The following is an 11745-nucleotide window of genomic DNA, read 5'->3' as shown; positions in this document are numbered from 1 at the left end:
ACAACCGGCCTCTGCGGAACATGATCTCATGATGCTGCCTCTATAACCTTGCCCTGGCTGGCTGGATTTTTCAGGAAAGGATGCACTGGCAGACGTTTCTATACCCTTCATGTCTCTGCACAAGATTTAGCAAATACTAATTGTTTGTACATGTTATTATGCCCAGTATTTAACAATAATCTTTTTTCTTTACATGGTGGGAAGATGCATGGTGTCGTTCGTTTCTTCTACATCTTCTTCCTTTCACTACATTTCTTCTCTTTTTTCCAGTCTCCATTTCCTTGTTGTAGTCATTTTGAATGTTTTCCCATGCCAGTATATTGGTTAATATGTCTTTAAAAAAATGTCAGGGATTTTTTCTCTTCAGGACCGTCTTCTCATTTATCCTGAATATATTTTGCTTCTTGTCCCAGAAGCACAGAAAGTAAAACAAAATTCAAGTGAGGTGGCATAATTAGGCCACAATTTTATTAATAAAAAAGCACCTGGGAACAGATGTTAATAACTTGCACAGGAGAGGGCACGGTTTCTTCCTTAATTGCTTCCACCTGCAGGAAGGCTGGTTCCTCCTTCCCTGTCACTGCCTCCCTCCCCTACATGGATCTCCTCCCTTGCTCCTTTCCACAGCTTCTCCCCAACATAATCCCAGGGCTCTCCTACTAACCGAGGACTAAAGACCCAGGACAAGGAGAGATCTAAGGCCCGTGTCCTTACAGGGACACAGTCGAGGCTCGGCTTCTCACTGCACTCTCAGCTGATTTGGCTTTATCAAGCAGGGTGTCAGATTCCTCATCAGATAAGTGTCTGAAGTGGCTTTTTGTCACCTGCTGAAATGGGCCGGCCTGAACTTACCCTTTCTAGTGACCCTTTCTGGGAAAGGCAGAAGAAATCATCCCGCTTCAATCAATCCAGTGATGGAAGAAAATTACTCAAGTACTCAAAATGTGGTAATGACTGCAGCAGGCTAAAAAATTATCTGGATACACATGCCAGTGTAATCTAGGCATGAGGGAGCCTTTGCATCTCTGCTGTTTTCTTACCTCCCTTGCAGTCCTTCCACCAAATTCATGTCTGAATACATTTGAGCCACATCCATAGCCTTTTTTGAAGCCAGGGGAAGTACCTGCCCTCTTGGTGTGGGACAGGAGGAGCACTGGCTGTTTCCAGCTGCCTGTGCTGGGGCTGTGAGCATCCCTTCCACAGGCACCTCGCTGTGCTCACAGTTAGTGACAGGAAGGAGGGAGTGGGCTCAAAACCCAGAAAATTACTTTCTCCTGAAACAAAAAGGTACAGTTTCAGCAGCTGATGTGCTGGATCCTCATCCCTAAAAAAGGAAAAAACAAAACAAGCCCTGTGAAACCCCATGACAACACGAGACTGCTGAAGTTAATGAGAGAGAGAAAGACTGCCTGATTTTGTAAATGTGCCCATTCCTAGGTGGAATTGCACTGTGCCACTGCCTGTGAAAACAAAACTGGAAAGCTTGCAAATGAAGTCGAGAGAGTAGGGGAAGGGAAATGTGTGAGAGGAAGCAGTTTGGCCAAGGTCATGCAGGCAGCCAGTAGCAAAGCAAGAACTAATACCCTCAGCCTCCTAATTCCCAGTCCTTTCCTCCTGTCATCTGAAAACGCTTTATTTCAGACACTTGCTATTTGCTGGTCTCCATGGGTCAAATTGGACCAGAACATTTCAATGAAAAACAATCATTTTTATGTCCCAAGAATCACACGGAACAATCCTGCAGCTGAGGTTTCTTAGGTAATACACAGCTGTTAGATGGAATGAAAGTTTGCTGTAAGTGCTTGCTGCTGAAATGTAAGAGTGAAGGATGACTTTGGAGAGCCTCAGGAGTAGCTCAGGCAATGTGTGTCCTCCCACAGATAGAACAAGGAAATTACATAGTCAGGGACAAGGCAAAAATCATAACTGTTTTTTATTAGGCTCTGTCCTCAATTTGTTAGGATTATTGCCTTCACTCTCCTCAAACCATAAATCTGTTTTTCGCCTTTACTCTGTAATTACAATCTTGTTTGGGGGAAGTAACATAACGGGGGTGAAATAATACCCCCAAGTACTGCCAGTACCCCTGGTTTAAAGGGAAGAGATGCCTTCTTTAAATAACCTTAATAATATATTTTGCTCCTAATAGTATAGTAGAGCAGAGCAATCTAAAACGCATGGTGGTAGTCTTTCAGGAACGAAAACAAGAGATTTAATTGAACATCTATCCTGGAGCATTCATTCATTCCCTGATATCACATTACACATAAAAATGTCAGGATGCTATTTCAACAACAAGATGTTTCACTCAGGCTGTGGGCTTTTCCCCTCACACTGTGTATTCCAAGGTCTGCAAAAGCTGGCATAATCATAAAACTATCACAATGATGAATGGAGGGTGTTAATTGGTATTAGAGAATATTTATGCTGGACTGACTAAGTTAAAAACTTTAATTGGCGAGACACTTGGGCGATGACATCCATGGAGTCCTATTAGCACTGAATTGATGTAGGAGCTTATCCTTGCAGTTGATGGCAATACCTCACAGTGAAGAAAGTTGCAATGTAGACATACTGAGAGTGAAATTCTCACCTTAGATTTGTGCTACCGAGAGGTGCAAACCGCGCTACATTCTGCATGGTTTGAATTGCAGATCTCTATTTAGCTGGACAACACAGACCTGCTGTTACAATTATGTCTACAATTACAACACTCCAGAGTGTGCATTGCATTGTAATGCAGCTATTTACTTTGCTTTATGCTGTACCTTTTTGCTTAAGGCAATAATAGATCAGCACACATTTGAGAGTCTGAGGAAGTTGCTGTGCCTCATTACTTGAGAGCTCTGTTCTGAAGAGAAAAGCAAGAGAAACTCAGAGAAATTTAATTTTCTTCCTACTGTCATTCAATGGTAACTTTTGTGCTAATCTTCAGTGGGTTGGAGGTTTTTGTTTGTTTGTTGTTTTTGTTTTGTTTTGTTTTTCCCCAGCAGAACTTGTTATTCCTGCAGTAAATATATTATAAATATATATTATAAATAAATATATAGCGTCCCTTCTATTCATTATCTCCAGAATCTTCATCCAAATTTTGGAGCAGGTAACTCCAATCCACACTTGGGACACTGCTGGTTGGCTTGCAATCTGGGTTTCTGCAGATGTGGTCTACAAATAAAGCCTCACCTATCCTGAAACACCACACAGTCCATTAAGAGCCTGTCTTTTACCTCTGTCTTTCCCTCAGATCTGCCCAGCAGCAATAAGCATTTGTGGCCATGGAAGAGCCATGAGTGACAAAATTTCCAATGCATTTCTGCAGCCTTTCCATGGAAGACTTTTTAAAAGCAGAGACCATACCCTACATTTACTGAAAAGACATAGATAAAAGGCCTCCAAATCCTCTGGTTACCTTAGAAAATTTCACATAAAAGTCCACTTACCCTTCTGCAGCACTGAAGAGCTTTCTTTATAGATGACCTCCAGAGCTGCAAGCCAGCAGACCCTGAAAGGTACAGGGCTTTGAGGACAGACACTCAGTCACCATTTCCTACACCGTTTCTCCTAACACCTCAGCACTTGAAAGCCACGTCTGATGTGGACATTGGCTAGAGTTATTTGTCCACCTGTGGCTGCACTGAGTGGTCTTTTGCTGACTACTTGTGTTGGGAGGGAGGCCAGGCTTCCTGGGAATGCTGCACCAACATCCAGCATTGACAGAGATGGCAAAGTCTGCAAAGATCACCAGGCTGCACCAACCGAGGCCGGATGGAAATTTGCTTGGCATGAGCTAGCTCCATTAGCGACACCTTGAACGGGGAAGCAACACATACATTATCCTGCCTTGTCAAATTCCTTCGTAGCGTCACGCCAGCTCTGTCACTACAGGAAAAACGTTTATCAATATTTTGCTTAAATATAACAAGGAAGTTTTGTTTTAAAGTCTTTTTGTTCACTGTTAATGTCTCATTAACTCTGATCAAAAGCAGTCATATACTTGTTTCCTTAATATTACTTATATTTGACAGAAAGCAGCTGCAGGATACCTCCTCAAGTCTACTGATGCTTATCATCACTGTTAGGACTATTAATTCACTGCAGTATACTTTAATGTACTATAACATTTAGAAATGGCATTTGGATGTGCAGTAATATTATTTTGCACAATTAACCTCTGGTTGCCTTCCATATAAGCCTGTTCTAAAGAAATATCAGTTATGCTGTGTTATTTTCAAATTACATTGGGTTTTGTGCCTTTTTCCTAATAGGTTGCCCTTTCCTTAGAGAGAAGTAACACACATTGAATTGTAATAACACTTTATTGTCCTTGCAACAGAACACTATAAATCACAGAGATAAAAGGAGATGAACCCATTCCCCAGCCTGAGATCAGACAGCTCCTGACCATAGTTCTAGATCCATATGCTAGTTTTCAAAACAACTGAGGTAAAATAAAGGAAACCTTTTTCCTTGAAGATGGAAATAAATAAATAAATAAAAGTAAACAATTCCACCTTAAAATCTGTATCACAGATGAAATTGTTCAGGTCAGGGCCATCTTGAACTAGAACTACATGATTTGTTTTATTCTTTTATTCATCATGAAAATGAGAACAAGAGGGCTCTGTCACAGTGTAGTTCAGAGGAAAATTGTGCAAGATGGCTTGATTGATAAATTTCATCTTGAAGTCTTTTACTCTTTTTCTGAAACTAGTGTTTTTCCAGAGATGTAGAGAATTACAATAGTATGGGATGGTTCTAGAATCATAAAGAAATATTTTCTTGTTGATTTCATGAGAATAGAAATCTGTCACTAGAAAGGCAAGCTCCATAGCAGAGTTGGGGAGGACAGAACTGAAATTTTAAAACATTTCAGATGAGGAATATACCATTTTAACTTATTCAGGATATGATAGCCAATAAATAAATAAATAAATAAATATCATTTATTAATCTCACTAGTGAAATGTAACAACGCTGAGTTTCACATCAGTGTAGCTGATCTCACAGGCTTATCCTTCTGGAGGAGTGAATGGGAAAAAATTTCATGTGAGATCTGTACTTACTGCTTTGCTGCTCTAGTCTGTTAAAATGCACGGAATTCTTATATAGGTAGGAATTTATTTTTTTAACATCAGTTTTAGTATTTTCTTTGAAGAACCAGTACTTCCTCAAGAGGGAAACTCTCTAAGGCTTAACAACAAACAGCTATAATTCTGCTTGGTTTTGCTACAGTCTTTTTAAATGACTAACTTAGCTGACTGTGTTATTATCTCAATTATTATAATGCATTTGAGATCAAAATTTAGGCCAATTTATTTTTTCTGGTGTTTTATGTTAATAAAAGGAATGGATTTGGCTCTGCCAATTATGATTTCTGTTGTTTTATGTGTAACTTCAGCTGAAGACTGTCAGAGCTGTATCTGTGCATCTTTCTGCAGACTTTTGGCCCAAGGGTTTAGAGCTCCTAATATTTACAAAACAGATTACGTACAATTTGCTGACACAAATATACAGCTTTAATACTGCAAGGCTTAAAAATTTTATATTCATGCCTAGATAGAGGATAACAGTGGAAGTGAAATGAGTAAAATTTTCCTTTCATACTGCCGGTTTTGTGATAGGGTGATACAATTCAGCATACTTACTCTCACCTGGGTACCTCATTGCATTGAATTTCATCCAGAGTTATGAAGGTTTTCACCAGAGCGTGCTCTTAATCCCCCTGCTTCTTGCTGGATTTTCTAATCTTGGACTATTATGTTCAATCATATGTGAACACATTTCTATGGCATTTGAGCTGCACAAAATCTTTTGTGTGTGGTTTCAAACAAGCTTTAATGTGCCGCCAAGTTTGTTCAGTTTATTCAGTATTTCCAAATGGGGAAAAATAAGTTCACAAGGCAGAGAGGAATTGTTCCAAGGCCAGAGTTTATATAAAAGGAAGAGGTTCAAAACATCATCAGCCTAGTTCTCCCCTCAGCTATACCTGGGAGAACATTTGGATTTACCTCGCTTAACCAAGAGAAGAATCTGGGCTAATGAATTCAACCACGATTAAGAAAGCTATCTAAGGATTAGATTTTATGCAGCACAGATGTGAAATGCTGCACAAAGGCAAGGTTAAAAGAGATGAGTAGGATGGGCAATGCAGGAGGACACAATCCAGCAGGCGGAGATGGCTGCTGGATGGCTGCCAAGGCTCTCGTGCTTAGCTGTAAAACTCAGGGAAGATCAAACACCTTGACCAGTGGGCTGGGACTCATATGGCATCATAAATGCCCATTCCTTGCCCATTCATATGTTTTCAACCCTCAGCATTTGTGAATAACAACAACCATGGGTGAAAAGATTTGAGTCTCCATGTGGGACTTTGCACGGCAGCTCGCTCTGGTCCTGCACACCAGCCACTTGCATGGGGACATGATGGCTTGGTGCACAACAGGGCTCTGGGAGAAGAGGGTTGTTTTTGAGGTTCAGACATGCAGGTGGGGTTCTGGAGATTGGGGAAGTCTGTACCATGGACATGATGGATGGCCTGGAACGGGATACTGAGGGCATTGGCTTCTGATGCTTTGTGCAGGCACCTACTCCAGCACAAAGCAGGTGTTACCTGCTGATGAATTCCACAGGCAGTTTTTCACACTGATGCACATGAAGAGTGAGATGCCATGCAAGACGGCAACAAGGGGAAACCCCAATTCCTTTGGGGCTTCAATGCCTGCTCTAGAAAAAGCATCATAAACCACACAGACAGGGACGTAAGGAGGAAAAACCTCCTAAAAACTGGATAATGTAAATTCCATGAATGTGAATGCCATCCATGCAACATACTTACATTGTTGTTTTTTTTTTTTTTTCTGGGCTCATCAACAGGAAAAAAAAAAAAAAAAAAAAGACTGTCATCTTTTTTATTTCCTAAAACTCTCTTTGTGTGAGTTTTTTTTTTTCAAGGTTCATTAGAGCTACTTTTCTCTCCTATTTCCCTCTCCCCTGCTATCCCTTTTATCACCCACTTTACCCACCTATCTCTCGCTTTTCACATTGCTCTTCCATTTTCATGCTTCTCCTCTTCCCATGGCTTTGGCTATCACTTCTGAAGAGCCTGGAGTGTGTCCCATGGGGTCGGCATCTGAAGAGTGAGTTCCAGTGCTACAGTAAGGTGACTGATCAGTAGTTTTAGGCTCAACTGAAAAATCAGCAAATAACATAAACGTAGTGAGATTTGTGCTTTGCACCCCTACATGCACGGCTTGGGATTCAAATCCTTAGTGGTAATGCAGCACAGAGGACTGTGCTTGTGCAGGGGGAAAGAGAGAAATTATCTTCAGATGCATTGAGCTACACTGAAAGAATAAACACAGCATTTTTGCAGTGTTTGTTGGAAGGAAAAATAAAAACAAACAAACAAACAAACAAAAACAACAACCAAAACCAAAAGAGATGTGTTAGGTATAGAGAATAAAATCTGTGGACAGCAACCATAGAGCGGAGCTCTGTGGGCTTGTTGGAAAGAGAGGAGGAGGAAAAACAGGACTTGTTCTGATGTAGAAGAGTCTCTCATGCTGCTAATCAATTCCGTGGCCAAATTTGCTATCGTGATCTGATGGTTTAGCTCTGCCAACTCCTGTAATTATCTCTATTCCCATTCTCCATTAGTGGCCTTTTCAAAGAATATGAGTTTTCAGAGTCAGATTATGCCATGCAGTGAATACCACACCATCAGTGTGTTACAAACATAATACAGCATAAATGCTTTACAAATATAGCCTCTCGCGGCAGTCGGAATAACACAATGCTTATGTGTTTCCAGGCCTCGGGGTTACAGCTTCCTAACGGGTGACCTTTCCTCCCCTCACATCCCTTTCCTCATAGATTATGGTGTGGCAGTTCTCTGCTAGCTCGCTAGCTGGGGGGAAATTAGAGCATATGAAACGATAAGAAGGCATTCAGATATCTGCAGCTGACAGGTAGCACAAAAGTGCTGGAATAGCCAGCAGACATTGGCCAGTCGTTCACTCTGCTTATCTTTCCCCCAACCACCATTTCACAAGGCACCGTTTCAAAGAATGGTTCAACACCAGCCCAGCCTTCAGCACTGGTCTTGGAAACACTGCCACGAAGGAGCAATATTTTGAGATGTAAACAAAACTCACAGAAGCCGCATGACACAGCTACTGAAAGACCTGCTGTAGCTGAGAGTGAGCAGGTGGCATTATGATTGAAAGCACAATGAAATATCTGCTTTAACCAAAGGGATATGTTCTTGTTTCCCAGGAACTAAAATATGCCTCAGGGACCTTTTAAGCGCATGCACACACGCCAAGCACTGTATTTAAGAAACACAACATCACAAACAATATTTAGGAAATGAAACATAACATTTCAGAAAATGAGAAACACCACACTAAAAATTCAAAGCAACTTTTTTTGTTGTTGTTGTTAAAAAAAAAAAAAAAAAAAAAAGGCAGCACTGAACGACCAGATGATTCCCAAGGGAATTTGATGATTAACTGGCTAAATCAGGACATCTGCAGGATGTAAGAATAATAGAAGGAAGCGGGAGTTTTGGCTACCACTTTTATAATTAGCAATTGTAATGATCTTAGCGGTGTCCTCCTGAAAGAACTTGAATATTCATGTTGAGGCACAGCATTATGTTTCAGCGCTTTTGGTAACTGTAGCCACTTGCGCAGAGTCAAGCACACACTCAAATCAGGAAGTCAAAATGAGTGTTCCAAATACTTTCTGCTGGAAACTGTAAGGAAAGCTGTTATTTGCATGCAGTAAGAGGGGGAAGAGAAGCATGGTGTCCAAGAGTTCCCTTGGCATTTTGAGTTTCCTGAATAGTTGTCTTGCTTCCACATCTTTATTTGATTGCAGATGAAATTCAGACTTGACCCAAGCAAATGCAAAATACAACTGAATCTGTGAAGCTGGACTTCATAATTTCAGCCTAGACTAAAGCCAAAGGCACCCAAAGTAGTAGTTGCTATCTATAAAGAGCCAAGCTTCCATCCTTTCTTCCTGACTGTATGCTAAGGTTTCCTAACTCAACTCAGGCTGAGCCTCTAGATCAGTGTTATATGAAGTCATATATAATTAGTAGTTTACTGGACAATCTGTATGTTTCTCAATTTTACCACCTTTATGAACAAGTAGGATACATGTCTGGCCAATGTTCTTTCTCTGTGTTTGTGCCAGAAAGGAACAAAGATGGATGAGTTGTGTTGCCTCTGCTGAGAAACGTTTAGACAACCATTCCTCTGAGAAGCAGCAGAAAGAGTGGCCCCTGTCTGCCAGCTGATAGATCTGGCACCCTCAGCAGCTTGCATATGGCCAGGCAAATAGAGGTGATGTGAGGAGAAATTATTTCCTTTGCTCTCTTTGATTGCTGGAAGAGAGCTCAAATGGACCTCTATCAACTTGAGGCTACATACATGTGATTTGACTGCAGACACTAGGCAAAATGTACAACGGCCTGGTTAACTAAAAGACATCACTACACCTGTGATCGGTTTGGGGGCAACTAAACTATTCAATTCTGTTGAAGGCAAGATGGAAGTCATCAGCTTAGCACCAAAACCAGGGATCTGTCTGTATCCCCTGCCCAGAGAGGCAGGCTGACAGCTGTAGTGTGGCACCCGCAGAGGAATCAGCTTGGTAGGGTTACGCCTGGAGAGTGTTAGAGGCATCCAACAGGCCAGACAAGGTCAGATCCACACTTCTTATGGATCAGGGATTGGACTGATTTCCCATTGCTCAAGCAATGAAGGAATCCACAGAAGGACTGTTATTATAATCAAAACCCTACTTGGTCAATAAGAATTTGCTCTTATTACTGCCTTCTGTTCCCCTGCTTAATATAAAACCAAGTAGGTGTACAGCTCCTTCTGGGGCTGCATTTAACAGCTTATCTGTGCAGTTCCTCACACACTAACTTCTGTGTGCTTCAGACAGCACTGTGCCCTGTGAAGTGCATTTTGGGTCAGTTTTGAAACACAAAATGTATTTCCAGGGATGCATGTTTCTTCCCCAGGCATCTATCTGCAAGAGTGGAAGTGGCACTGATGGCATTTTTCCCTCCAGATGCTGGTGTTCTCTTCACTAGCAATCTGAGTAGTGCTGGCAGTGACTCCAGCAATGCTCTGTTCTTTGGGTAGCTGTTGCATTAGCTCAACTGCTCCTCTCCACTTCAGTTTTTGGTCTAGGGTTCATTTCCATCACTGTCAATATGCAACTCAAGTTCCATCAGTGTGAAGTTCAAGTGCCTAGAGGTCCCACTCTTACCCTGGGCTGGCCTCCAAATCTGCCAGGTGGTGAGATATTTTTAATGCTAGCACACAACATCTCTTTTCAAAATTTCTCTATCCAGCTCAAGGGAGTGCTTCAATAGCACAAACAAGTATCACTGACGGCCTTTCTCTGTCATTTGTACACCAGCATATTACACTGGGTTCACTCAGAAGAGCATTTAAAATCATTCTGAGATAAGCCAAAAACACTTGAAGTTGGAATGCTTACCATATGTAAAAAAGGTAATATAAATCTGAGAGACTATATTACCCAACAAGTCCAAAAAAATAATGCTTCATTGAAGGACTACACGTCACAAGTTTTTGCAGAGCATTCTGCACGTCAATATCATAAGTATCTTTTTGGGCACTGGTGTGTATCCTCCCCGTATGCACAAAGGCTGGCATGTAGTAAGGGCCCTTGCCAGTAAGGTGGAAGTCTCTGAGCTTCAGTTGCATAATCTTCTGCATCAACGCTATTGAATTTTGGCCACAACATTTACAGACAGTGGCTTAAGTGAGCAACAGTCAATACTGCAACTTTTGAGACCTAGCTTCCAAAATCTACTTTTGTAAGACCAGACGCATCCATGCAGAGGAAATATATGTGAAAGCAGGGCAATGTCAGAGAAAAAGTAGGAAGATCATTTTTCCCATCATATTTAAATCAGAAGTTTATATTTGCTCAAATTTGTAGAATCATATTTTTCACTCTTTGTTTGTTCAAGACTTACCTTTAATTCTACAGTAAACAGAGTTTAATATTTAGGTCCAACTTGTACATTTTGGACTGCATTCATCTACACAGATTTGCAAACAGCAGCAGTTGGACTCCTGAATACTGATGTGCTGATACTGGAAGAGCTAGCTCAGGGACTGCTTTGCCAGTTCCTGTATTAAATGAAAGTCAATGAGTAAACAAATTAGCAAGAAGGAGGTTTGTTTTTCTTTTTTTTTTTTTTTCTTTTTGTTGTTGTTGTTTTTAACTTTATATATATATTTTTTTTTTAGCTGCAATACAATTTGTATGGAGGAGAAAATAACCCAGTATTTGCATGGGTGAAAAAAAGTCTATGAAATATCCTGCTTGCCCTTAGATGGACTACTCAGGGCCTATAAAGCCCAGCTGAGCTGCAATCACAATATTCAGGGAGGCCACTCATCCTCAGACAGCTGTTGGATTGGAGGTCACTGGGAAGGAAAAGGAGGAGCATCCTGTCTGCACATATTTCCCCAGAAGAAAAGCTTTTCTGGCAAAGCCAGGAAAGATGCTTTTCAGTGATAGCTCCAGTGTTTATTGTTTTGTACAATATGGCCAGGGTTTTGGAAGGCAGTATCTGCGTAGAAAGATATTGTCTTATAGAAAAGGGTAATGAATGGATCTGAGCTGATAAATGGCTTTGCCATTGTGTAGGAAGATGAAATAATTCCCAGAATACACTGCCCAATAACA

At 41.0% G+C, this 11745-nt stretch overlaps 1 long non-coding RNA gene across 1 annotated transcript; it reads right to left on the bottom strand.

Moving 5' to 3' along the window:
- Positions 1–945: 945 nt before the first annotated feature.
- Positions 946–11179, bottom strand: LOC119715699 (uncharacterized). Its single transcript, XR_005263045.2, has 4 exons — positions 11027–11179; positions 7023–7186; positions 3441–3502; positions 946–1324 (listed from the first exon to the last, which is right to left on the bottom strand). It is a non-coding gene; the product is annotated as an uncharacterized lncRNA (long non-coding RNA).
- Positions 11180–11745: the final 566 nt, after the last annotated feature.

Source organism: Anas platyrhynchos, chromosome 2 (assembly GCF_047663525.1).
Source record: "Anas platyrhynchos isolate ZD024472 breed Pekin duck chromosome 2, IASCAAS_PekinDuck_T2T, whole genome shotgun sequence".
Classification (NCBI taxonomy): Eukaryota; Metazoa; Chordata; class Aves; order Anseriformes; family Anatidae; genus Anas; species Anas platyrhynchos.
Note: the sequence above shows the minus strand (reverse complement) of the source record. Positions and strands in the feature narration are given on the sequence as shown.